At 35.3% G+C, this 25838-nt stretch overlaps 1 protein-coding gene across 2 annotated transcripts in view; it reads right to left on the bottom strand.

Moving 5' to 3' along the window:
• LOC145254635 (synaptotagmin-B-like) overlaps positions 1 to 25838 on the bottom strand; it is a 768196-nt gene that overhangs the window by 7778 nt on the left and 734580 nt on the right. The window lies entirely within an intron of this gene.

Below are 25838 nucleotides of genomic sequence, written 5' to 3'. Positions count from 1 at the left end.
TAGCAAACGTATGGAGGTCGTCCCCAAAGTAATAATCCTATATTTCATAAAAAGTTGAAGCTCTACGAAAACAGGTGTGGTATCATTAAAATGAGCGATTTTTGTACTCCAAGATTTCTTTTTCTATATAGTCAGCACTATTATAAAAGCACTTGTGTCATCGATGGGATGGTGGCTGTGCATGAGCGTTCGGAGCGCACTTTGTCACTCACATTTCTGTCGTTACTCTAAAAACGACGAGCTATCTCCTGTGTTGACATCAACAGCATCTGCTTTGCAAAAGATAAAACTTTGAGGCCTTGAATGCATGAGTTCGGTTATTATAGAAATGTGATTTGCAATACTTTCTGGTATATTCGAGCGGAATAAAAATGGGAAATCATTGTATTACGAGCTAGGTACCTTTTGAAGCCATCGAACACCGAGGAGTTGCAGCTCAGCGCACTTTTCCCTGTTTTTATGATGTGCAAACCGGACATTGAAATTTAGTTGATCCTTTATTCTATAACAACTTTTTCGCAAAAGAGATATCGCTAGTCGTTCACTACTCGATCGTTTCTTTCATGGCAGGCCCTATCGGTGGGGCATTAGAATACACCGACTGCACCCCTGCAGAGGTTAAAAGTCCCTCAATGGGGGTCCTGGATATGACCTTAAACTATATCCAGTGGTGAGGCCCCAGCTTGTGGGTTTTGGGGAGCGTGGACCCACCCTTTAATTACCATTGTTCCCAGGTCCACTCTGACCCAGAGTGGTAGTAGCTGTTAGGGTTCCAACTATTTGTTAAATAGAAACCGACTTGAAAACAACAAATATATTCTATTAAAAAAATTTTCTTCAAAATCTTTGGATTCGGCATTAAATAACCCGAAAAGGGTTGATATGCCGTAAAACAAAAACAACATACCAACTTTCATGGCAGGTGCTCGACTGCGCTTCATTCAATGTTCCGCTCTCTTTAAAACATCTATAATAAAAACTTGCCTTACTAAAACCACTGTCAATAATTTCCATTTCCCCCTTGTATATCTAGATCTAAAGGGGAACTTCCATGAGCAAAGTTTCTGTACTAAACTTACCAGTCCGTGGAACACAGTGCCAAGGGGTTGCTTCCCATATAGATATAACAATACCGTTGTCATGTGCAATGTAAAAAGAAATTCTTGCTAAGCCGTTTTCGCAAGCAATAAATTTTTCTACCAGTGACAACACCGTTACAAATTATTTCGCTGTCTCGTCGTCTACCAGTACACGTAGCTAATCTATATCATCGAATGCGCGTTGAGAAATTATAATTAGGGCACTTAAAAAAAAAAATCTTACCTGCACACCTATCAAGCAAATTAATTTCTGGTACTTGACCAGTAATTTTATACCAGGATTTTTTTTTTTACGTTGGCGCGGGCGCAACTGAAGGAAAAAAGCAGAGCACTGATCGTGGACGCGACCGACAGCTTTTGAGAAACCCCGACAAAAAAAAAAAAAAAAAAAAGAAAAAAAAATTGCGAATTATTTTGTTAGAATTGTTTTTTTATTATCATTTAAAAAATATTTATGTAATATGGGGGGGGCTTATGAAGGGTGGTGTAACGTTTCGGTGGTATTACACGTTACTTTAGTAATTCATAACACTAAAACTAGAAATAAATAAATCAAAATTCGTGTCCGAATTTTTTTTTTTTTTTAAACACAAATTATTTTTATTACCGGTATTTTCCCGTCTCGACAACACCTAAAATGTCTCTCTCTGTCTCTCTCTCTCTCTCTCTCTGCCACGTATCTATCCAGCAGGTGAGCGTTCCTCTTTCCTCCGACCGCACGCCGGTCACAGCGAGTCCGTTCTTGTCCTCGTCTTTATACGCCTATTTTCTTCGACGCGCACCCTGCTTTTTTCCTTTTTTCTTTTTCTTCTCGCGCACACTTCCATATTTTTATATGCGACTTTTTCGGCTACTTCCGTTGCTGCCAATATTTTCGCAAGCCAGCCATCCTCTGCAGCTGCCGATAATTTCCCACGCGCTCATCTGCACTACGTTAATGGATGATATTTACTTATGTTTAAAATCTATTAGTTCTGGGGTTTTATTAGCCAGGGAAAATAGGACGTTTGGAATGGAAGCAGAAGACGACTTTCACGTTTCTAAATATTTGTTTTCTTGGATGAAGGCGAATAAACGATTCCATAGAAAGTAAACGGCATACACTTCTTACTACTCGACCATCTTATAAAAAAATGTAAATAAATGTTAACATCTCTTTGATATGAAATAAATAACCCCCACACCATCACAAAAAAAAAAAATTAAAGATAAAATAAAAACTACAAAAAATTATTTTTCTATAACTGCTCTTGGATTTTTTTTTTCAAGAAAATAAACATTAAAACAATAAAAAACGACTTTGAAACTTTTCATGTAAAATAATGTATTAACAATAACAAACAGTAAATTATTGTTGCTTCAACTTCTCCAGAGTAAAACCATACACAAAAAAAAAACATTATGAAAATGAAGGTAGGTTTTTGTTGCATTTTTGTTGCATATTTGTTACACTTTGAATCCCTAATAAGTTTCCCGGCGTCTCCGATTACAGCTCGGCTTTTTTCAGTCTGTTCTCGTCAGGTGGCTGTCGCGCCCTTGAGAACGTGACAAAAAAATCCTCAATCTTCAACCGCACCTCTTCTGAGTCAATGTTGTTAAATACTAGTGGCAAGTGGAGGTTCAGTCCGACTGGAAACAACACCAAGATAAGCAGAGAGCCCATACAACGTCTAGAATTCCCAATCTAGTGCTCACCAGGCTCAACTTTGCTTAATTCGGTGATCTACTGAGAACCGGTCTATCAACGCGATTTTGCTGTATGTTGGCATACAATCACTCCACAAGACTTAACATCCGCTAAAACCCAACATCCAACGAAACGATGTTATAAATATGTTATCAATATTATATTCCAGGTAATATGATAAGAATGTTTCTGCATTTTTGAGATGAGGATTTATAATTTATATTATTGCACTATTTGGACTATTGTTCTCATCGGGTTAGGGTTATTCTCACAGTTTCCGGTCAATGTGGACTACGGCCTTCTTGCGGTGTATCTTGTCAAACACAGGAATATTTCGAGATCAGTAACGTAACATATAAATCACTGAGTAAAATTCAGTTTTAAGTGACACTTTTTCTGGAGGTTGAAGGTTTTAAAATCAGTGAATGTGTTACTTAAATACAATTGCATGTTATTAAGAACGACCAGTTATGGCTACAACCGCCGTTTTAATAAATATAGGGTTCTGTTCGAAATTCCGTGCAGATGTTTGAGTTAGAAAGATTCCTCGAATTCGACACGGCACTTCTGACGAAGATCGTAGGTTACATCAGTCGAAACGTTTCGAAAATAACATTAAAGATAAGAACAGTAGTCGGAAGAATCTATATAATACAGTACGATTAAAATTTTTAAAAGAAAGATGGCTGACAAATATTAAGTTTTTCGTATTATTTGTATTCTTCGAACTACTGCTCTTGTTTTGCGTGCCAGTTTCACAACGTTTCCGTCTCGGGTCAAGATCAAAGTGTAGTATCTGTTCTTAAGATGATGCACTCCAATTTCTTGTTCTGTGTCAGTGGAGGAGAAATCCTTCACAACTGAGACAATTTTTATTTTTGTTCCGTTTCTCCACGTTAAAAAACGACCCTAACTCTGTCCCGTGGGGAGCCATTGTAAATCCGATCCCTCCGACCTTCTCCAGGTGCACCTTGCCGAACTTGGGAGGGTTTCTTTTTAATACTTGCCTCCCCAGGAGGACAGAGTTAGACACAAGGTTGATTTTTAAGGTGGGGAGGGAGAACCAGCCCCCCCCAAAAAAAAGCATTCCGGTTAATAACAAAAATAAAGCAAAATGTATCAGTTATGAAGGTTTTCTCCTTTTACCAAGACCAAAAAACAAAGTGCAGCATTAGAACCGATACTACAGTTTCATCTTAAGCCAGAAGGCCAAGAAACAGGAATAAAAAAGGCAACCATCGGGAAAGTTTCTGTCAAACTTAGGAATCTGGAGGCAGATTTGTAACACTTCTGCCATTACACACACTGCTTTTGGTTCTATTATGACAACTATTAATATCCAAACATCACGAATTTTGAACGGAATTTCGAACGGAAGGTTTTATTTACTTCACGGGTATAGCATGTTCTCGTTCCGTCAGCCTGGACTGGATAGAGGTCCTAAGTAATCCGCAATTGTATTTTTCGGCCACCCACAATGAGAATTGAACCTTCAACCTTTAGGAGAATATCATTTTTACAATTGATTTTTTTAAGACCTTACCACTATACAACAGGTTTTTGTCGACAGTTCTATTACAAATTTCGGGAGTAGTAGAACTATGAGCAAATACACGAGGCGCACTGGTTATAGTGCTTAAAAGAAAACAATTGTATAGGTGCAATTCAGTATGATAAAGAATGTTAAAGGAAAGAGAACTGGCAGATATTATATTATTTAAACAAGATTAATATCGTATCAACCAATTCGTGGTATTTCATTAATAATTCATTCTTTTTGCCTTTATACATTCAGTTTGCTGCATATTTGAAAATGTATTCGCTTGGATTAACTCCTTTCGAACGTGAATTCTATTCAATGAATTCTAGCGTAAAATTCTTTTTTGTACCTTCTCTTGCGATTTAAATATATTCAACTCAATGTGTATTTAATTGTTTTTTTATTTGTTTATTTCGTTTTCATTTATTGTGAAGCTTTTTAACTTTCTTTATACGAGATGAATTTAGATTTTGCGTTTTCTGTGAATCCAAAATCATTATTTGATTTTTTTTTCTTTTAATATAATCAACATTATTTCCTGTTCGTACGTTTCCTGTAGATTCTAACATTTTTTGATGCGTGTGTTTCTCTATGTTTTTTTTTTATTTTCATGTGATGAGTGACATTTGTTATAAATACATCCTTTCGACCGATGCAAACTACGACCTTTTTTTCATCTATTTAAACTTTGGAACTTTCCTATCGAATGTGTATCATTTTGTAATCATCCAGACTAGCGAGGCCTGTGGAAATTCCACAGGTAACTCATTCATATGTAATATATAGATATTGGCTTTCTATAGATGTTCAATGTAAATGGAGACGCTCTGATATTATTGTAGCTCTTTTGTTAAAACTGCAAAAGTATGTATCTAAGCTAGCGTGGACGCCCGAAAAAGCCAGGTTGTAAAGTACGTTCAAATATGCTATTTTAATTATTGTAGACTTCGTATATATTATTATAGAGTTAATGTTCTATCGATTTTTATATATTGTTATATTGCAATGTCAAAAATAAAAAAAATATTTCCGTATGATTTTGGTGCTTGCATCGAAACCGAAAAAAAAGCTTATGAAAAAATATATGTATATATATATATAACATGAGTTCCTTCAGCCATGATCGAAATCGAAACTAAAACTTATGACGAAGTCCTGATAAAATTATTTATAAAAAAAAAATTAGATTAATGGAGTTCCATCAGCTATAATCGAAACCCAAACCAAAACTTATCAATAATTCTAGATAAAATTATTTTTAAAAACATAGATGACTTGACGCTATCAGCTTTAATCGAAACCGAAACCAAAACTTATGACAAATTCTTTATAAAATTAGTCATGCCAAGAAATGGGAGTACATAACAATTAAACGACCCGGGTGTAAGCAGAAAATGACACACGCGCTATCGTATTAATATATAGATTCCCGTCTTTATCTTGACTGTTATTCTCATAGCAAGTCGGCCGATAAAATCTCCGACCTTCTTCAGGTGTATCTTGTTGAACTCGGGAATATTTATATCAAACTTGGGAATCTATACGGAATTTGAAACAGTACTCTTTATTGAATCCATGGAGGTAGCATGATCTCGTTCCGTCAACGTGTGACTTAAATAATTCGCTATTGTATGCTTAGTATCGCCCGACCTGTGCATAGATATCAGGAGTATTAATAGTTTTTAGTACAGCATAATCACGTTGACAGACCGGATTTTGCTGAACCACCGAAGTTAAACAATGTTTTACTTGGTCAGTACTAACTGGGTGACCATTTGGGACTCCCAGGCGCTGTATGTGTTCTCCGCTTATCTCGGCATTGTTTCTAGTCGTCCTGGACTTCTCCTTGCCACTGAGCTTAAACAGTACAGATTCAGAAGAAGTGTGGTTGGGGATTGCGCACATCTTTTCCCACAATCACAGCCGCATCTGCCCCTTCAGGGGGTATCCTTTGTCTTTCGAGACAAAACGGAGGCATCGACAATAGTTTTTAGCGAATCTGTTTCTGATTTTTTTTTTTTTTTTTAATGACGATTAATTATTTGGATTATTCAGACCACTCTTCTCATCTTGAGCGTTATTCTAACAATGTTTCGGCCGATGTAATATCCAATCTTCTTCTTGTGTGTCTTGTTGAACTCGGGAATCTTTCTGTCAAAATCTGTAATCAAGACGAAATTTCGAGTGGGACCATTTATTCAATCAACGGAAGTAACATGCTCTCATTTCATCGGCAATGATCGTGTAAAAGCCTTAAGTAATTAGCAATTGTACGAGGGGCGTTCCAAACGTAATGCCTCCTATTTTCTCATATAATTTTTCCGAATGGATCCGAGGAGATTTCATATTGAATTGTTATGATGATAAAACTTAAGTATTCCTGACCTGAATGCTTCACCGCTCTGTTACAGATATTGATTGTGAAAGCAAACTCCCGTCATAGACGTTCGTCAGAAGCAGAGATACCTCATTGAATTCCTCCATGCAGAAAAAATTGAACTGATCAACATTCACTGGCGCCTGATGGACGTTTGTGGCACAATGAGAAAACCCCATTTTCAGGGTAGCTGGGACTTCTACAGTACCTTATACCTATCTTGTGACTGTGTTCGTATGGGGGCGAGAAAGAAAGGCGTTATTATTGAAAAACATGACAGCTTCTGTAACTATTATCTCAGGTATGATTCGAGGCAAGAGTGACAATTGTTTATAATATTGAACCAAGTCAAAACGAACTAAGTTAAAATGATATAACACCTTAGAAGTTGAAAGGTCAAACCACAAAGAACTCATGATTGCACACAAAACCAAAACAATGTTTAAACGTTATGTATGAACGTCTCCTTTTCTCTCTTTCTTTCTCTTTTACTCCTTTTCACTTCTTTTATCTCTCTTCCAATGAAGACAGAGAGGAGAATTGAATTTTAATTGTACTTTTTTTTTCACAGTTGGGACTTGGATCCTGTGCCCGACAGACGCATATAGCAATTTTGCCGCACGCGTGGGTCGACGACTAATTTGCTCCTTCATTGTTAAATGTAAAATAAATTTTATATTTTTATAAAAATGCATTTGTTCGCTACTTTTGTACAAGCGTTAAATGTCAGCATGCGGTCCTTGCTATTTAATGCCGACAATGGAACGCTGCTTGAACGCAATGAAGACTCAAGAAGCAACCTATGCCAGCCGGTTTTATTCGACGGCATATCCACCCGTTGCTGTTTTCAGGTGCCTACCATTTGCTGCCGTATCTTCCCCTGCAAGCGATAGTCTCATACGTTTATGAAGCATATGTAGTTAAGGTCAGCACAGTTAGGTGATGAGTTCGTCGACTTCAGACTGTCCACAGATATGTGAGTAACAAAGAGTATTCCGCAGTTACGGCCGAGGCATCAAAAAAGGCTGACAAAAATGCATTGAGAATGATGGTGACTATGTAGAAAAATAAATTCTGGAGTATAAGACGTCGCTCGTTTTAATGGTACTGCTCTAGTTTTCGTAGCCGTTCAACGTTTTAGTTTTTCAATTGAAAAGAAGGATGCTATACTTTGGAGAGGAACCTTGTACTATAGTATCGCGTACACTTAATTTACTAAGTATTTTAACCATTACGCCACAGGTTTTTGATTACAAGTAAAATTTCTGTTCTGTGTAATAGCCTTTTGAAGGTTGAAGAATCAGTCATCAATGTGGGTGATCCTGAAAATATTATTTAAGACTTTCATTCAATTATGGCTAACGAAATGAAAGCGCCCCCCCACGCTGCGGATTATATAAATAAAAACTTGTGTTTGAAATTCCGTCATAGTTCGACAACTATATTCTAGATTCACAGAACGACCCTCAAGATGAGAACAGTAGTCCGAATAATCCAATATATACAGATTATCAATCCTCATCTAAAAAGTTATGGCACCTCAACCACTAGATTTCGAAGTCGATTCTGTATTCTCTCTAGGCCAGAATGGTTGTTTCTTGTTTTCTCCTGTGTTAGATTTCGCTTTGCAAAATGAGAACATTGGGAAAGTTGAACTCTTTAAAGATATCTTCTAGATGCAAGCGGTACGAAAATCATTTCGATCGTTAGCAGATGTTCTAGTCTCATCGTTTATTGACGGTTTAATGATATATATAAAAGGATGGATAATTGGATTGGGTGTCGGAAACTATGAAGTATTTGCGAGATAAATTGATAAGTTGTTTAAATATGTATAATCAAGTTCAACTGAATCTCTTTAAAACGAGGTCAGTTCAAAAACGAGAGAAGACCGGTCTTGTCAAATCTAAATTACAAACTACAATTACGATACATAATTTAGACGAACGGGCATAGTTCATACTTAAATAACCCTTATCCCTGAGTGGCTTCCGGGCCTTGATAAGTAGTGATCACTGTGTAAAAAATTTAAAAAAATACTTCCCTTAGCATCTGTTTATTCTCAATCAAATTCTAATATTATCCTAACATTTCTTACTTTTTAAATTGTAACTAAAAATTATTCGTATTGTTTACAGGTGCATTTCTAAAGATAATAATAATCAAATACACTTTATATATATATATATATATATATATATATATATATATATATATATATATATATATATATATATTCGAATCTCCCGACTGGCTGAAATTGTGCATCCTACACCGATGGTGCCGGAAAAGATCAAACACTAGTGTCTGTAGGTATTTAAAAAAACTCTCTCTCTCTCTCTCTCTCTCTCTCTCTCTCTCTCTCTATATATATATATATATATATATATATATATATGTGTATGCATATATATGAATATATATATACATATACATATGTATATATATATATATATATATATATATATATATATATATATATTAAGTAATGTGCTTGATAATTTAAAATTTAAAAATCAAATTATAATTAAATTAAAAATCCGTTTCATGAGAAGGAACGACAAAAAAAATCAATTATCTGTACGATCGTTTCGGAAAACATTGCTTTTTATTTTTTTGCTGTTGTTCCTTCTTATGAAACGGATGTTTAATTTAATTATAATTAGATTTTTAAATTTCAAATTATCAATCACATTACTTAATATTGAATTAGCTCTAGAATATTTACCTTTCGAGCTTATTATATATCTAAATTACAACGAGCACTTTCTCTTTCCTGTATTTTAATTAAACTAATAATTTCACTGTTACATTGAAATACACTCAGCTCTTTAGACTATTGTTCTAATCTCCTTTATATATATATATATATATATATATATATATATATATATATATATATATATATACTAGTATAAATACCCGGCGGTGCCCGATTCTTCTACACTTCCAATATTTTATTTCCGTTAAAATCGGTGAAATTGCTCATTTTTTCAATCCATTTGATAGATTACCTGCCCTAGTTGGGGACTCACCACGATGTATCGGGAAGAAGGTTTACATGCCTCCATGCACCGACTTAGTGTACAATGCGTTGTAGTCTACATTACACTGTAGAGAGCCTACTATTGGTTTAATAAAATTATGTTATATAATGGCTTGAGTAAAAGTTTAAAAGGCAAAAGCCAAATGTCATGATTTAATAGTACTCTAAACAAAAACATTAATTTCAAACGCGCCATAGTCTTATTAAATAACCTACTGTTGATTTACTAAGTCGAGCTATTTTGCTTGTGCCGTGATAAAACTTTTAAAATACACTTCTGATGTTAGGCTGTATCAGAGTGTTTACTTTGGTAAAATAATAATTTTCCTTTCTAAATCTGCCATTTTCGATTATCGATTTCCTATACTTATCGGGCATAATTTGATATAAAACCTATCTAAGAATACTTCGAGACACATAAAGTACATTTGTGTATTGTAAAAAATCGGATTTGTTTTCTTGGAGCCTATATACACAAAGTAGAGAATATCGTAAAATTGGGAAGTAACAAAATGCACTGTTAACTTGAGTGTGCCAAGTTCGCATACAGTGCGTACATATTAGATTAACCCCCCCCCAAAAAAAACGTCGATATACTTAAGAACTTTTATATCTCCCAGTTTAAAAGACTTGCAGTTTAAACATTTTAAATCTGGGAGTGGAGTTAACGTTTCCTTCAATGTGACATATTGTATCAATTTCTGCTCTGTATATCTATTTCAATTAAAAAAGTGGTGTGTGTATGTGTGTGTAGGTGTATGTGTGTATTCGTGTAGGAACCTTTTCGGTATCTAGAGTTTACTGTAGTGAAAAGGGTGAGATTTTAGCCCCCAAATCCCCAAGGCCTTAACATATTCAAATTTGAGGTCAGCACCATGCAAAACTGCTTAATAGACATACACAGACAATTTTGGACATATATGGTAAAATAGTCCCCAAAATGGAGTGTTTTTATTAACCTTAAAAGAGCCCCTGGGGCACATCCAAGAGTTATCGCGAAGTATAGACAATTAAAATTATATAGAAATCAGTTGGTTTCAACTTTTCAGAAAGTTTTATAAAAATCCAAGGCATTCATTTTTGTTTAAATAAGCACAAAAATTTAAATTTTAGCCATTTTAACCCGAAAGGTTCCCTAGCGCGGGAAGCCGGTGTTTTCCCGGAAAATCCGTTCTGTTACATTTTTACGTTTAATGTTTGTGGAATTTGTCCACATATTCCAAGGCGTCGTTATTGAGAATAGTGCGGACAGACGAACGGATTAACGGACAAGGATGAATTCACAGGTTCACCCTCCTGTTGTTGGGGAACCAAAAAGCATATTCAATGATAAACGTGCAGATTGAGTGGATGCTTTTTAATGCCCGTATTTTCTGCGTTGCCAAACCTGGTTGAGTGATCTGAAACCGTCTTCCCGAATAAATGTTTGCTTCATCCAGGAGAAAAAGATTCGTTTGTCATCATCCCAGTTGCCTATGAGATAATTGCCTGTGTTTTGGGTTGGCTCCTGTCAACCTACGCAGCTTGTATTCAGAGTGCAATCGAGCAAATGATTATAAGAGCGTTTTATCCGCTCTAGACGATCGTGAAAATGATAAAACGCTCTCATTCGAAATCTTCAGATTCAATACCAACGACAGAATAATACCATGTCTGGTAAAGACATAGAAAATTAAGTACAGATTATCAAATCCCGAAAAATGCGGAGAGTTAATGAATTAGCTAACATGGTATTCTCTGTAAACAAAATTCATTTTGCTTGATTATATATATATATATATATATATATATATATATATATATATATATATATATATACGTTTTTATTTGTTTTTGTTAGCGATACTTTCTTGAATGAATTCAAGTATTTATACGAAAGTGCATTTTTACCTAAATGCTTGTTGGGAATAATTTTCCCATTGACCAATCTGGTACCCACTTTTAATGGGGAGCATTTTTACCTAAATGCTTGTTGCGGCGAGGTTATCACGAGGTGCCGTTTTCGAATCTCGCTAGATTAAGTCACTCTGATGAGTCGTGGACGACGAAACATGTGTCAGTGGATAATTATATTTTAAAAATAATATATATGCCGCTCCCCAGTCTACGTAAAAGTGATACATTTAGTAGTCCGGCGAGGTTAGCACCGTGGTAGAGGTTTAGGCTTCTTATCACGAGGTGCCGCTTTCGAATCTCCCAAGATTCAACCACTCTGATGAGTCGTAGACGACGAAACACGTGTCAGTGGATAATTATATTTTTTAAATAATATATATATATATATATATATATAGTAGTAAATAGTAAGCTCTACCTACGTATTGAGCACTGTTGAAGTAACTATTTAAAGTTTACACAGAAAATGTATACTCTCGTATATTAATTTATGTGATTAAATTAAGTAATCATATATATATATATATATATATATATATATATATATATATATATATATATAAAATTAGTTATAAATTTTGGAAGAAAATGATTCCAGCAGAGTGCCCTATTTAAAGGAAAAATCCGAAAATACAAGCGTCTTATTTATAGAAATTTTAGTTGAGATAAATTATCGGAATTGTCGGGTTTAAACCTGATAATTAGGGACCGTTTCAAATACCAATATTTAACCAGCTGAAGAGAGTTTTATATGTGTATATAAAACGGTTCCCAATTAGCAGGTTTATAACCGACGGTACCGATGACTTATAATATATATATATATGTATATATATATATTATATGAATATATATATATGAGTATGTGTGTGTGTGTGTGTGTGTGTGTGAAACGGGATTACAGAATATTGAAAACTCTTTAAATGAAGGCTTTTCAAGGTATAAATAACTCAACATGTAGGTTGGAACATAATATATAAAAAGAAAACAGAGAAGGACAAAATACAACATATATTCGTCCTTCCTCCTCTTTGATGGAAAGCATTAGGCTTAGAAATGACAAGATATAAAATCATTCATAACTTTTATTCCTATTGATATTTCCCGCATTGTAACTAACAAATCAATATACATCAATACATTTTTCTTTCTATACATGCCTGTGTGTGTGTGTGCGTGTATTATTCCATGTGCCCACATAGAATTTTATGACGAGATATACTTTCCGCATCGATGTTGTCAAAAAGTTGTCAAAAAAATAAAGCAAAATCAAATATATGACAAATAAATGTTATCAAAGCGAGATAAGTTACTTTTCTACTTAACTGGATAATTTTTTTAGTGTTTTTATTTAATGTAACATGTTTATTTAGCTCAATAATCATACAGTATTTACAGATGCATTAAACATTTAAATGGCGCCCAGCTCTCTCTTGAAAATGATAAGTTTGGAAAAATGAGTTAAAAATTAGACCTATACAAAATACCGTTAGAAACTCGATCAATACATGTTACCGTGACATGGGCTGACATATATTCGGTGGGGTTTTAACAGTATTTTGTATAGTTTCTTATTTGTAACTTATTTCCCCAAACTTACTGTGTTCAAGACAGAGTCGGGCGCCATTTTAAATTTTCCAGTACATCGGTAAACACTGTATGTTTTTCGCGCGGAATAAACATGTTACATTAAATAAAAACACGAAAAAATTATCCAGTTATGAAGAAAAGTAACTTATCTTGCCTTTGATAACATTTATTTGTTATATATTTGTTTTTTTGACAATTGTTTCTAATCTATGTGTCTAGTAAAACAACCCCACATTTTTTATGAGTCTAGTTTCTTCTATAATAACTTGAATAATAGAAATCTTCCTTATATTCCAGTTTCTTCTAATGTTATACATAAGACCTTGGTATTTCGTATCTTTTCCCTCTCAGCTCTGTTTAACTCAGCATCATTGGAGCCACTAACTTCTACTAAGGTTGCTTCTTTCTCCTTATTGTCCCATATCACCATGCCAGGTTGTATGGGTCTGTTTTCTAGATACGTAGCTGTAAGAATTTAATAGTCATCGTGGATTGTGTATGAATTAAATCAGATTGTTCCCTGTTGTATTTGTCCACAGGATTTGCTGCAGCATTTGGTATTCAAGTCTTACACATCGCCCTGTGGAAATATTTACACATTCCATTGTTTCGAGTCGTATACTAGCCGTTCCCCAGCAGATCTTACAGTTAGATGTCAGGTTGATGGAAGTTGGCTCCCAATCTCTGTTTGTGTGGAACCACCTGTACTTGCTGTCATTGCTTCGATCACTCATTCTCTAAAAAGCATTAGTCGTTAAGCCTTCATCTTGGGAAGCCATTATAATTCACTCCTGGATCTTCTATTCAGCCAGTCTATTGATCCTTCTTTATCTATATAGTCCTGGGAGAATTCACCCAGAAAATGGCACACTGTTAGTTGGCCCATTCTTCCATTTTTTTTTTTTTTTTTGCAATGGATATTTTTTGTGTATTTTTGACGACTCTTTTCGGCTATGTCGGTAGCTAACTTGTTTTCTGTTTCATTTGTAAAGCAGTATAGTCGAAAATGTTTCATCAGTTTCGTTATGGACGTAGTGCTGCTGTCTTTTTCATGGTGGTCGTGCACCATTTTGAGGTTTTTAATTTAAAACCTCATTAAATGTTGTCTAGGGATCGTTATCTCGTTTTTTATTAAAAAATCAATCGAAATTGATGCCATGAATAAGATTATCTCCCTTTGTTTCATTTTTACTGTTTTGTTTGTTCCACAAGGTAGTCACTAGAAAGGTAGAGAATTTGTTTAACAGTTATTTATTTTCACAAAGAATAGATTTCTTATTTTTTCACAAATGGGAATATTATAATGCTCTCACAGACGTTAAAAAATTAAACCGTGCACCTAATCTAGAAATCCTTGTTCGCATAGCGTTTTGAAGAGTATGCATTTATATCTGTTTTGGAACGTTCGACACAAGTTTAGATATGAGTCTGATGAATGTTTGCTTGTGTGAAACGAACCGGATACGATCCCAGTGCATCTAGGTCTCCAGTTTGTATTCTTACCGTCAGTTACCTTTGGGTTATCATTCCATGCTCTTGTCAAGTACGTATTCAAATAATTAACAGAGTCTTTTTTTTTTTTTTACAAAGGCATCACCACATTATCAAGGCCCAGAGGCCACTCAAGGATAAGGGTTAAAGAGTGTACAGTAGAAATTGGTCAATATAGTAATCATTAGTAATGAAAATTTGGTAAATTTAATAACTTATATGGAACGGCTCATGAAGAACTTACTTACTTTAGACTTGAACACAACCATATTGTAGTCAGCCGGAAAGCAGGAAGACGGAAGACAATTCCACAGGCGTGCAGTTCTAAGAAAGAAGCTTTGTTCATGGAATCTACGTTTAGGTTTAGGCACAGATAAAGAGTGGGGGAAATTATTGATAGTGTTTACAGCTAGACGAGTCTAAGTTGAATTGACATTTCTGAGTTTCTTCTTATACCAAACTCCAAATACAATAATCCATGACAATTGAGCTATTTGAGTGCCAGTCTTTCGGGTTCATGAAATTAGGAGTAGATGGGCAGGACACAGTGGTTTGGTGGTTAACGACATCGACGGACGACCTGGATGTCTGAAGTTCGAATAGAGTTTGTTCCACAAATGCCACTTTCACTTAGAGTGTTATTCCTTTATAGAAAAATACGACTAGAAAAATACTGGAGAAACCAATAATCGAATCTATGGATGCAATATGACGATGATGAGGATTAGACTGTTTAATAAATCGAATACTTCACATTTCCTGCTTTTCTAACGATTAATCTTTAGTTGAAAAATAAACAACTAAAATTTTCGAAAACACTGAATTCATCTATATAATTATAAAATAATATAATCTATATAATTATAAAACGACAATAACCTTTGAACGAGTGTTGTAACCCACCATCCGGTTTATGATTTCCGGTTGCGCATGCGTACATAAATAAATAATCAACGTAACAATAAAGCGTATTGTTTTACTGTGTTCGGTTTCAACGTCCCAATTGTTTGTTTTTTTTCGCGTTTACATTATCCAAATAAACAATTGTTAATACTTTCTGCATTTTTACTTCGTTCATTTCCGTATTACGTTTAAGTTATTTTAACGCAATTTTCTTACAAATGAATCTACTTTAATCTGTTGACAACCATAATAGCATTTTACAACGGCGATTTAACTACCACCTTCATTTTTTTTTAAATTTATTCTCCATTTTTTTAATGCAGCTTTCTTACAAAAAAAATCATTCATTTTCTTCTATACTACATAGATAAATAACCCTGAAAATATGTTTTTTAATGTGCGTTACAAATAAATAATCAACGCGACAATAAAACGTATTGTTTTACTGTGTACGTTTACAGCGTCCCTATTGTTTTTTTTTTAATTAATAGATATATCAAAATTGAATTTAACTGTAAGTATTATGGTATCTGCTTTTTTACATAGGCGTCACCACTTATCAAGGCCAAGAGGCCACTCGAAGATGAGGGTTAAAGAGTGTACAGTAGACAATTGGACAACATAGTAATCATTAGTAATAGAAATTCGGTAAATTTGTTAACTTATATGGGACGGCTTATCAAGCTTATCAAAAACTTGTTTACGTTAGACTTGAAACAAAAACATATTGTAGTCAGCTGGAAAGCAGGAAACTAGAAAGATCATTCCATAGGCGTGCAGTTCTAGAAAGACGCATTGTTTATGGAATCTACGTTTAGGTTTAGGCACAGATAAAGAGTGGGGGAAATTATTGATAATGTTTTCGGCTAGACAGGTTTTTTTGTGAAAGTTTGGTGAGGGGGGAACCATAGATTGGAGCTCAGTGGAGCACTTGCCATGAAAATAACGATAAAGCAGAGACAAACTCGCGACATTTCATCTGTGAGAAAGAGGTTGCAGAGAAGAGAAAAGAGTATCCCCTACAAGGCCACGAAATCTATTTTGAACTCTATCAAGACAGGATAAGTCCTTTCTAGCTGCTACTGCCCAGATGTGGCAACAGTACTTCATCTTTGGATGTATTTGGCTCTTATATAGAAAGAGAATTGCAGCAGCAGTGATATATCTACTGGACCGATAGAAGGATCGCACCGTTCTTCCAGCGGCCTTAGAAACGGATTTAATGTATGTGTTCCACTTCAGATCAGGAGTAAAAGGTCAATCCCAGTAGCTTGTCAAAACATGGGGCCTCAATTGATGCCAGATGAGGATCAGAGCGTTGATGATGTAAAGATAAAAGCTTAGTTTTAGATGCATTAAACGTAGCAAGCCAACTCTTTCTCCATTGTACCACTTGCTCAAGATCAGAGGAGAGAGAAAAGGAGAGAACTTAGTCGATTACGGTCTTAGATGTGCTAGCATAGATAGCAGTATAATCAGCATAAATGTCTACGAATGATGTAAGGATGTGATTTGGAAGATCATTAATGTAGATCAAGAAGAGAGTTGGACCCAGGATGGACCCCTGAGGGACTCCAGCATTAATACTGTTAGCTTTTGATTTCTGCTCATCAACCACTACTCTTATGAAACTATCAGAGAGAAATGATTTAATAATAGGAAAGATATTTCCAGCTATACCGTAGCTGCAGATCTTGTGAAGTAAACTTTTATGCCATACCTTATCAAAGGTCTTTGATATGTCAGGAGCACGTGCTCTAGAAAGGTAGCCTCCGTCGAGAGATTCGCTAATACTATGAGATATAACTGTAAGCACAGCTGCTGTAGATCAAGCAGAACGGAAACCATATTGCGTGTCACTAAGAAGGTTATTTTTGCTGTGATGGTTGATTACTTCTCTATTTAACAAAGATTCCAGCAACTTACTCATGACGCACAGGAAACTTATTGGCCTGTACTGAGAGGGAAATGAGCGATCACCTGAATTCTTAAATATAGAGTCTACTGATGAGATTTTTCAGTGTGATGGGAAGCAATTTTCAATCTGTTTAGTGCAAATTTACCTATAAGTATTGCAAACCACTTATAATTCAATGGCTATAAGTTTTTTTCTTTTTCAAAAATAAACAATTATAAACAGAACGACTCATAGAAAACCACCTGTATTCTTTTTAATTTTAATTTACTTTCATAGAAATGTTTCTGTTATGTCACAAAAACTATTTTCTTTACGTAACAAGTATCATGTTTATACATTAATTCCATAGCTAATATAACATACTGACCCAACGGGTCACAGATAGTCTAGTATCTTATAAATATGTTTTCACCTTAATTACAATCTAGTATACGTAATTTAAGTTTTAAAAAAATGATTTACTGCATCTATACGGCGTTCTTAAGCTTCATAAAAACGGAATTCCATTAAAGTCTATTGTGAATGGCCGACGCTCAGCATGCGATCTATTAAGCCGTGTCCTAGTAGATATAATGAAACCAATCGTACGCGAATCCCCATCGTACTACGTTAAGAATTTAAGTTCACTTCGTGGAAATAATAACCAAGTCAGTTCAACAAGATGGTGAACCTTGATGTAGTGAGTCTCTTCACGAAAGTAGCTAATGACGAGACTGATTGCATTACAATATAACCAGACTTCAGATACTTCACCAAAGGAACGCACTTGCATTTCAATTCACAAGATATTAGAGATATTGACCTTCTGTTTAGAAACTACATACTACGTGATGGCATCTGATATATATATCGGCAAGGAGAACGTTTAGCAGGAGGATCAGAATTGTGCGCAGTACTGGCTTATATATACATAGGTTTACTTTGAGGAAATTGTGTTAGAATCAAACCAATGCAATAAGAAATGTGACTGCGATATGTTGATGACACTTTCACACGCTAGCCCCACCAAGAAGATGTTCAAACATTACTGAAACATGTTAACTCGATATATCAATCTTTACTGTCTAGAATGGGAAAAAGAACATAATAACAAATAAACGTTGCTAGATGTGCTGATAGCCCGCATTGGTAAGGTGTTTATCTTATTTGTATATAGAAAGCCAACTTTCACTGGACAGTAACTGAACTTCAAATCCCACTCCCCGTATAATATAAAGAAAGCAATCGTATTTTGGATACAACGCCAATGAAAAGCAATATGTAGTCATACATATGCATACCCAGAAGAGATGGACGGTTTAAGATGGAACACTTCCCCGAAACAGCTAGTTAGAGAGAATGACATCAGCTCCAAGAAATCTGAATCAGACACTAAACGACACCACTCAGAAATACACACGTTTGAATATCATACATATAGGGATTGTTGGGTAAACTTTAAAGAATATTAAATCCATATGAAATCAGGTCAGTGTATTTAAAAAAAAAATTTTTTTTACAGTGATCACCACTTATCAAGGCCCGGAAGCCACTCAGGGATAAGGGTTATTGCAAGTACATTACGTTAGTGTGGAGATTTGATGAAGTGTTTAATTAAGGGGGTGGTTCATTAGGAATTTGTTAACATTGGACTTGAACACATCCAAGTTGTAGTCCGGTGGGAAGCAGGCAGACGGAACAGAGTTCCACAGGCGTGCAGTTCTAAGAAAGAAGCTTTGTTCATGGAATCCGCGTTTTGATTTAGGCACAGATATAGAGTGGGGGAATTTTTTCACAGTGGATTCAGCTAGACAGGTGTTTTTCGTGAAAGATTGGCGTGGGGGGACCAGAGATTGGAGTTTAGACGAGCACCTTCCATGAAAATAATGATAAAACAAGGATAGGCTCGCAACGTCTCTTCTGTGGGAGAGAGGTTGCAGGGTAGAGAAAAGGGCATCCCCCACTAAGCCACGAAGTCTATTTTGTACTCTGTCAAGGCACGATAGGCTGTTTTTGGCCGCTCCTGCCCAGATATGGCAACAGTATTCCGTCCTTGGACGTACTTGGCTTTTATATAGATAGAGAATTGCATCAGTAGTGAGATATCTTCTGGAGCGGTAGAAGGATCCCACCATCTTTCCAGCGACCTTGGCAACAGACTTGATGTACGTGTTCCATTTCAGATCAGGAGTAAAGGTCAAACTCAGAAGCTTGTCAAAACACGGGGCCTCATCCAGACGTGCAAACGCGATTGAACTCTACGGAACATCTTTTGCGAGTCAAGCCGCTACGGAAAGTCATGAATAAGAACTGCGTTTATGATATTTCATGCAAGTTTGGAAAACTATAAAAGTTGAAACACGTCGTCCACTATAATAAGTTTGGCAGAACAACGAAAAACCGTAATACGTGAACAGATTGAAAAGTCTGTATGGCTGACCATACCTGGAGAGAAAAAGAATAAGTATCTAACCTTATAGAACTAAGTAAAAATTATAGACAAAGAACGATGGGTGTGAGGCGACTTATAGAAGCAGCCCAATCACTTATTTACTAAGCTAAATTAAGAAAGGAAGCCATCCTTTCTTTACCCTAAGCACCATCTAAAGCGCTGCGGTTTAATATCAAACTAAACGAACAGAAACGCAATATGCCACCAACTGGATAAAGGTGAAGACATTTTGTATACGCAATAATTAGACACCCGAAAACGCTTAACTAAAATAATCTATGGGGCTAAAACTTTTATAATATGTTGATAAACACCTATGAAATGTAATATCGTAAAGCAGCGTTACATAATGGCACCAACCACATGTTTGATCACAAACGATAAGTAAGTACTCTAAGGAGTTTAGGAAACGAAATACTCCACAAATACAGACAAATATATGCTATTATAGACGTGTTTGCATGTATATGAGCTGGAAGATCTATCTCTATAACGAAGCATATTAACCCATCAACTGTATTTATATTCTAGTATTGAGAAAACGCTAAACAAACCAAATAAAAGAATGAAAATCATCGAAATCAAGTTTATATAAAGATATGGAAACTTCACGTCGCAGGTAGAGTGGAAAATATAACTGTCAGTATACCACCTTTATTTAGATCATATAAATAATTCTGTACATCTAGTCATTGACTGCTAATTTTACCATAAGGAATATAGATTATAAATAACCAAATGTTCGTATCTATATATCTTTAAAAGTGAACGAGTCTGTCTGTGTGTCTGTGTACATTTCCCTACGCAATAAGTCTGTCAATCTTTAGTCTACAGACTCGAAATTTGATATACAGGGTACTGAGATGTAGGAAAATCGATGTGATAGGGTTTCGGCCAGAAATTTTGTTGTTAAGGGGTCAAAGTTCAACGATTTGCCCCTTGAGAACTCTACCAAACTCCTCCGAAAATTTTGGGACTAAACACTTGAAATTTTAGATATAGATTCCTTGGACATGGATCTAACTTTATAACTTGATTGCAGTACAAAACAATAAATTTTAAGGGGTCATAATATTGTCAAAGCTAACAAATTGACCTTTTTTTTTACCTCAGCATGCACCTCCAAATACCCGGGCAACGCCGGGAACCGATGCTATTATATAAATAAAAATGAACGTGCCTGTCTGTGTGTGTGTCTGTCTGTCTGTGTGTGTACATTTCCCTAAGCAATAACTCTGTCAATTTTAAGTCTACAGACTCGAAATTTGATATACAGAATACTGAAATTTCGAAAAAATTTTGTGATCTGTTTCGGACAGAAATTTTGCTGTTAAGAGGTCAAAGTTCAACGATTTGACATTTGAGAACTCTACACAAACTCCTCCCACAGGTTGGGGTCTAAACACATGAAAATTTGGATATAGGTTCCTTGGACATGGATCTAACTTAATAACTTAATTTGAGTCTAAAACTATAACTGTTTAGGGGCCATAATAGGGGTCAAAGCTAAAAAAAATTGACTGCATTTTTTTTGTTATTGTTTTACTCAACATACACCGCCAAACACCCGAGCAACGCCGGGCAGAAATACTAGTAAATATATAAATATATTTTTTGAAAACAAGAAACGACTGAAGCGATAAAAACGAGGAATAAAATAAATAAATAAACAGCTTATCGATACAACAAATGGATACAATACTTCCCCGCTGTGCCAGCTTGACCACAACGGAGCGTATTCCACGATCTTCCTTCACCTTTACCCCTACTCCTATCCTTCACCACACCTCCCTTTAAACCTCTACTGCTCACTTTCACAAAGTATACACCTCACATTCTTCGAAGAGCGTAAACCACACCAGAATATCTCATAAAAAACGAATGCAATCTTGACTCTCGTTTAAATATCTCTTCTTTTTCTTGGTCTGATGAGGGTGTCTCTTTGAATAGGAATTCCACTGAAACATGTATGCATATATGTAACAACTCATTTTTTGTATAATAAACAGACTATATACCAGCTCTGTCTGTCCTTCATTGAGCACTCTTTAATAATTACGCCGGTTTAATTGCATTTACATCTATGGAAATTATATATATATATATATATATATATATATATATATATATATATATATATATATACTAGCAACACTGCCCGTCTTTGCCCGGACTCTATGTACTGTTCATAACTTGCCCGACGTATGAATATACTTTGTGTAAGATTTCAAATGTTAAGACCAAATATTGTTTGAATAATTTGGTAGAGACCGTAGAGGTCAAATTATTTTAAACTTTGACCCCAATTTTGACCCCTTAACATTTAGTTTTTGGGTTTCAAATCAACTGAAAATGTTTTATCCATGCTCAATTAACCTACATTAAAAATTTCAGGTGCTTGGACCTAAAATTGGTGGAGGAGTTTGGTAGAGTTTTCAAAGGTCAAATCGTTGAATCTTGACCACTTGACAGCTAAATTTCTTATCGAAAATCGACTAAAATGATTTTCTCTAATCTCAATACCCCTTGTGTCAAATCCCGAGTCTGTAGACTTAAAATTGACAGAGTTATTTGGTAGGGAAATGTACACACACACAGACAGACAATTTAACATTTATAGATATACTAGCAGTTCTGCCAGGCTTGGCTCGGGATCTATGTTCTGTACTGTTCCTATTGTACTGTTCATGACTTTATGTGCACATGTATATATTAGAAAAATGTGAATATGTAAGGTAATGCCTTTCTATATAATAGGCTGCCTTAACTACCATAGATATATATTGGTAGAGACCGCAGTGGTCGATTTTTTTTTAACTCGGACCTTAATTTTGACCCTTTAACATTTATTGCTTTGGGCTTAAATTAAATTTAAATATTTTACCCATGTCCAAGTAACCTACATCTAAAATTTCAAGTGTTTAGACCCAAAATTGGCGGGGGGGGGTAGAGTTGGAAAATATCAACTCTGTCAACTATGACCTTTTGGTAGACCAATTTTCTAAAAAAAACTGATTAAAAAGGTTGCTGCATATCTGAATACCATTTATGTAAAATTACAAATGTTTAGACCCAAAAATTGCTTAATAGTTTGCAAGAGACCGCAAAGGTAAATTCTTTTGAACTTTGAACCCTTGCAAGCCAAATATTCGGCCAAAAACTAATTAAAAAGCTTGCTCTATGTCTGAATACACTTTATGTAAAATTTAAAATGTTTAGACAAAAAATTGGTTGAGTAATTTGGTAGAGACCGAAGAGCTAATTTTTTTTTTTAATTTTTATTATAACCCCTTAACATTTATTATTGTGGGCTCAAATGAAATTAAAAAAGTAATTATGTCCAAGTAATCGTCATCTAGAATTTCAAGTGTTTGGACCCAACATTTGGCGGAGGAGTTTGTTATAGTTTTCAAAGGTCAAATTGTTGACATAAAAATTTCTGGCTGAACCCGTATTAAAAAGATTTTACAAATCTCATTACTCCTTATGTCAAATTTCGAGTCTGTAGATCGAAAATTAACGGAGATATTTGGTAGGTAAATGTACACACACAGACACACACATACAGACATTTTCACTTTCATAGATATACTAGCATGGATGCCCGGCGTTGCCCGGGTGTTTTGAGTTGTATGTTGAGCAAAAAAAAGTGGTAGTAGAAAGGCAGGCTCGAACCCGTAGCGCGAAGGAGGAAAAGTATGGGTGAAAACGTGATGTCTTTGCCGTTACGACAACCGTCAAACTAGAAGCGACGTAGGCTAAAATTAAGGCAAGACAATTCAAAAGAGGGGATGACTTTCGACAGTATCGGCGAAAAAAGCGATCCCTCCCGGTAGAAAATGCCCAGTTGAAGGTGAAGAAATTAATGTTTTTAGCCAATTTTTCGATATTTGTCGTCTGAAGGGTCAAGCTTCAAAACGATACTGATCTTGTAGGGAAATGCATAAATGTATACGGACAGACAAACACACAGACAGACAGATATTTTCACTTTTATGTATATATATACATATATATATATATATAAATAGATAGATAGATAGATAGATAGATATAGATAGATTTGACGCAATACGTAGTAATAATTGAAAGAGTAAAAAAAAAACAAAACTTGTGCGCCACCTCCGAGAATCGAAACCAAAACGTGCAGTTTACGATTTATTGTTGATTCTGTTGTCAATCATTGGGCTATTAAGACATTTGTTACGCAAGGCTAAAAATTAAAACATGAACCTATAGCCACTACGCTATGCATTCGTATGTTTATTATATCTACCAAGTTGATCTTAAGGATAGCATACTCAACCATTTTATTTTTCTTTCAGACCCCCCCTCAATTCTTGTTTTTTCATTTTATGTTGAATTTACTTATAACGGCACCAGTTGAATTTCAGAAGACCCCCCCTCGCTGTTCTCTTATATCGCAATTTCTTTAAACGTCACTAGCAAAAATTCAGAATGCGATCACGTTTTTGTTTTAACGGTTAATTAAAATAAAATAAATAAAAAAGTATTTTGGAACGCTGATATTGTTAAAGCTAAAAGTCTTTTCAAATCAGTTTACACTCTGGAGACGAAGCGTGTTCGAGATAAGTGTATTTTAATTTTTATGTTTACTTTCTAATATTAATAACTACATTCTATTTCAGTATTTAATTTATATTTTTATTTCCTGATTGTTTTATTTAATAATAGCGTTTTCTCGTCATAAATGTTTATTATATCTACCATGTTGATTGCATGAACAGATTAGGAAATTGTATTCGTTGTTAATTTCGTGAGAGGTGAATCTATCACCATACTTTCCCTTTAAACACGCCAGTTGGACTTTATTACGTACAATACTTAATAGATTTTTTTTAAAGGAGAGTAGAGAACGTTTTGTGGAAACGTTGTCGGCAGCTCCCGTTACTCTCGCTTCTCTTTATTTGTCACTCATTCCTCATTTTTTTTTAATAAGTGATTTTTCTGACAAAGGGAGAAGAAAAAGCTGTATTCTAGGTTGGCAGTATTTTGCGTGAACAGTCGACAGAGATGTCAGAAAATTTCTGTTTCTATGTCTATCCTTGTAGCCATGTCACTAGTAAGGGTGCTGGATGTAAACGTTTTATCTGGGCTGACATTATCCGCCTGATAGTCAGGGACCAAACCTTGGATTAACCGCTAAGGAGGCTGTCCTATCAGCAGGTGCAAAGTACTGGGGCTGCTGTATTGCCATTTGGTGAATGGATTCTGGACCATGAAGTAGCTTCTGGTGGGGCCTCTCGATGCCATATTAGTGGGTAATTGTTACGGATTTACCTTATCATGTTCTACAAAAAGAATCTTCGTTACTTTTCTCTCTTAGTTTCCCCTCTCTATCCTGCTCTAAGCAAGTCTGACGACCTAATCCACAAACTCCAAAATTCTATCATGACAAGTTTCAATAAAAAATACATGATTAAACCCGGATCTGAAACTTCCAACGTAGACCCCCCACTACCATATCTCCTTCTCCAACATCAGGGGTCTACGTTTTAACCTTCTAGAAGTTGAAGCCGAATTACAGGAGACTAAAGCAGACCTTTTATTTTTAAGCGAAACCGGAATTGGACCGACTATTTCCCTAAATGAGTTCATAATTAAAGGATACTCTAAATAAACTTCCAATTCTGACCCCCAAGATCGCCATGGGCATGGAATATGTGCCTATATTAAAGATGGCTTTCCATGTGGTAGGGACATCTCCAGAGAAGATCCTAATTTACCCTATATGTGCTTCCGGGTTGCACTAGTTCACACTACCGCATTTATATTTACTCTCTATCGCCCCCATAACAGCGGAGTTACTATCTTTAAAAGCATATCTGAGAAAATTGA

Source organism: Euprymna scolopes, chromosome 30, assembly GCF_053919585.1.
Source record: "Euprymna scolopes isolate OS-2025 chromosome 30, ASM5391958v1, whole genome shotgun sequence".
NCBI classification, from domain to species: Eukaryota; Metazoa; Mollusca; class Cephalopoda; order Sepiida; family Sepiolidae; genus Euprymna; species Euprymna scolopes.
This window is presented reverse-complemented; position numbering and strand designations above follow the sequence as displayed.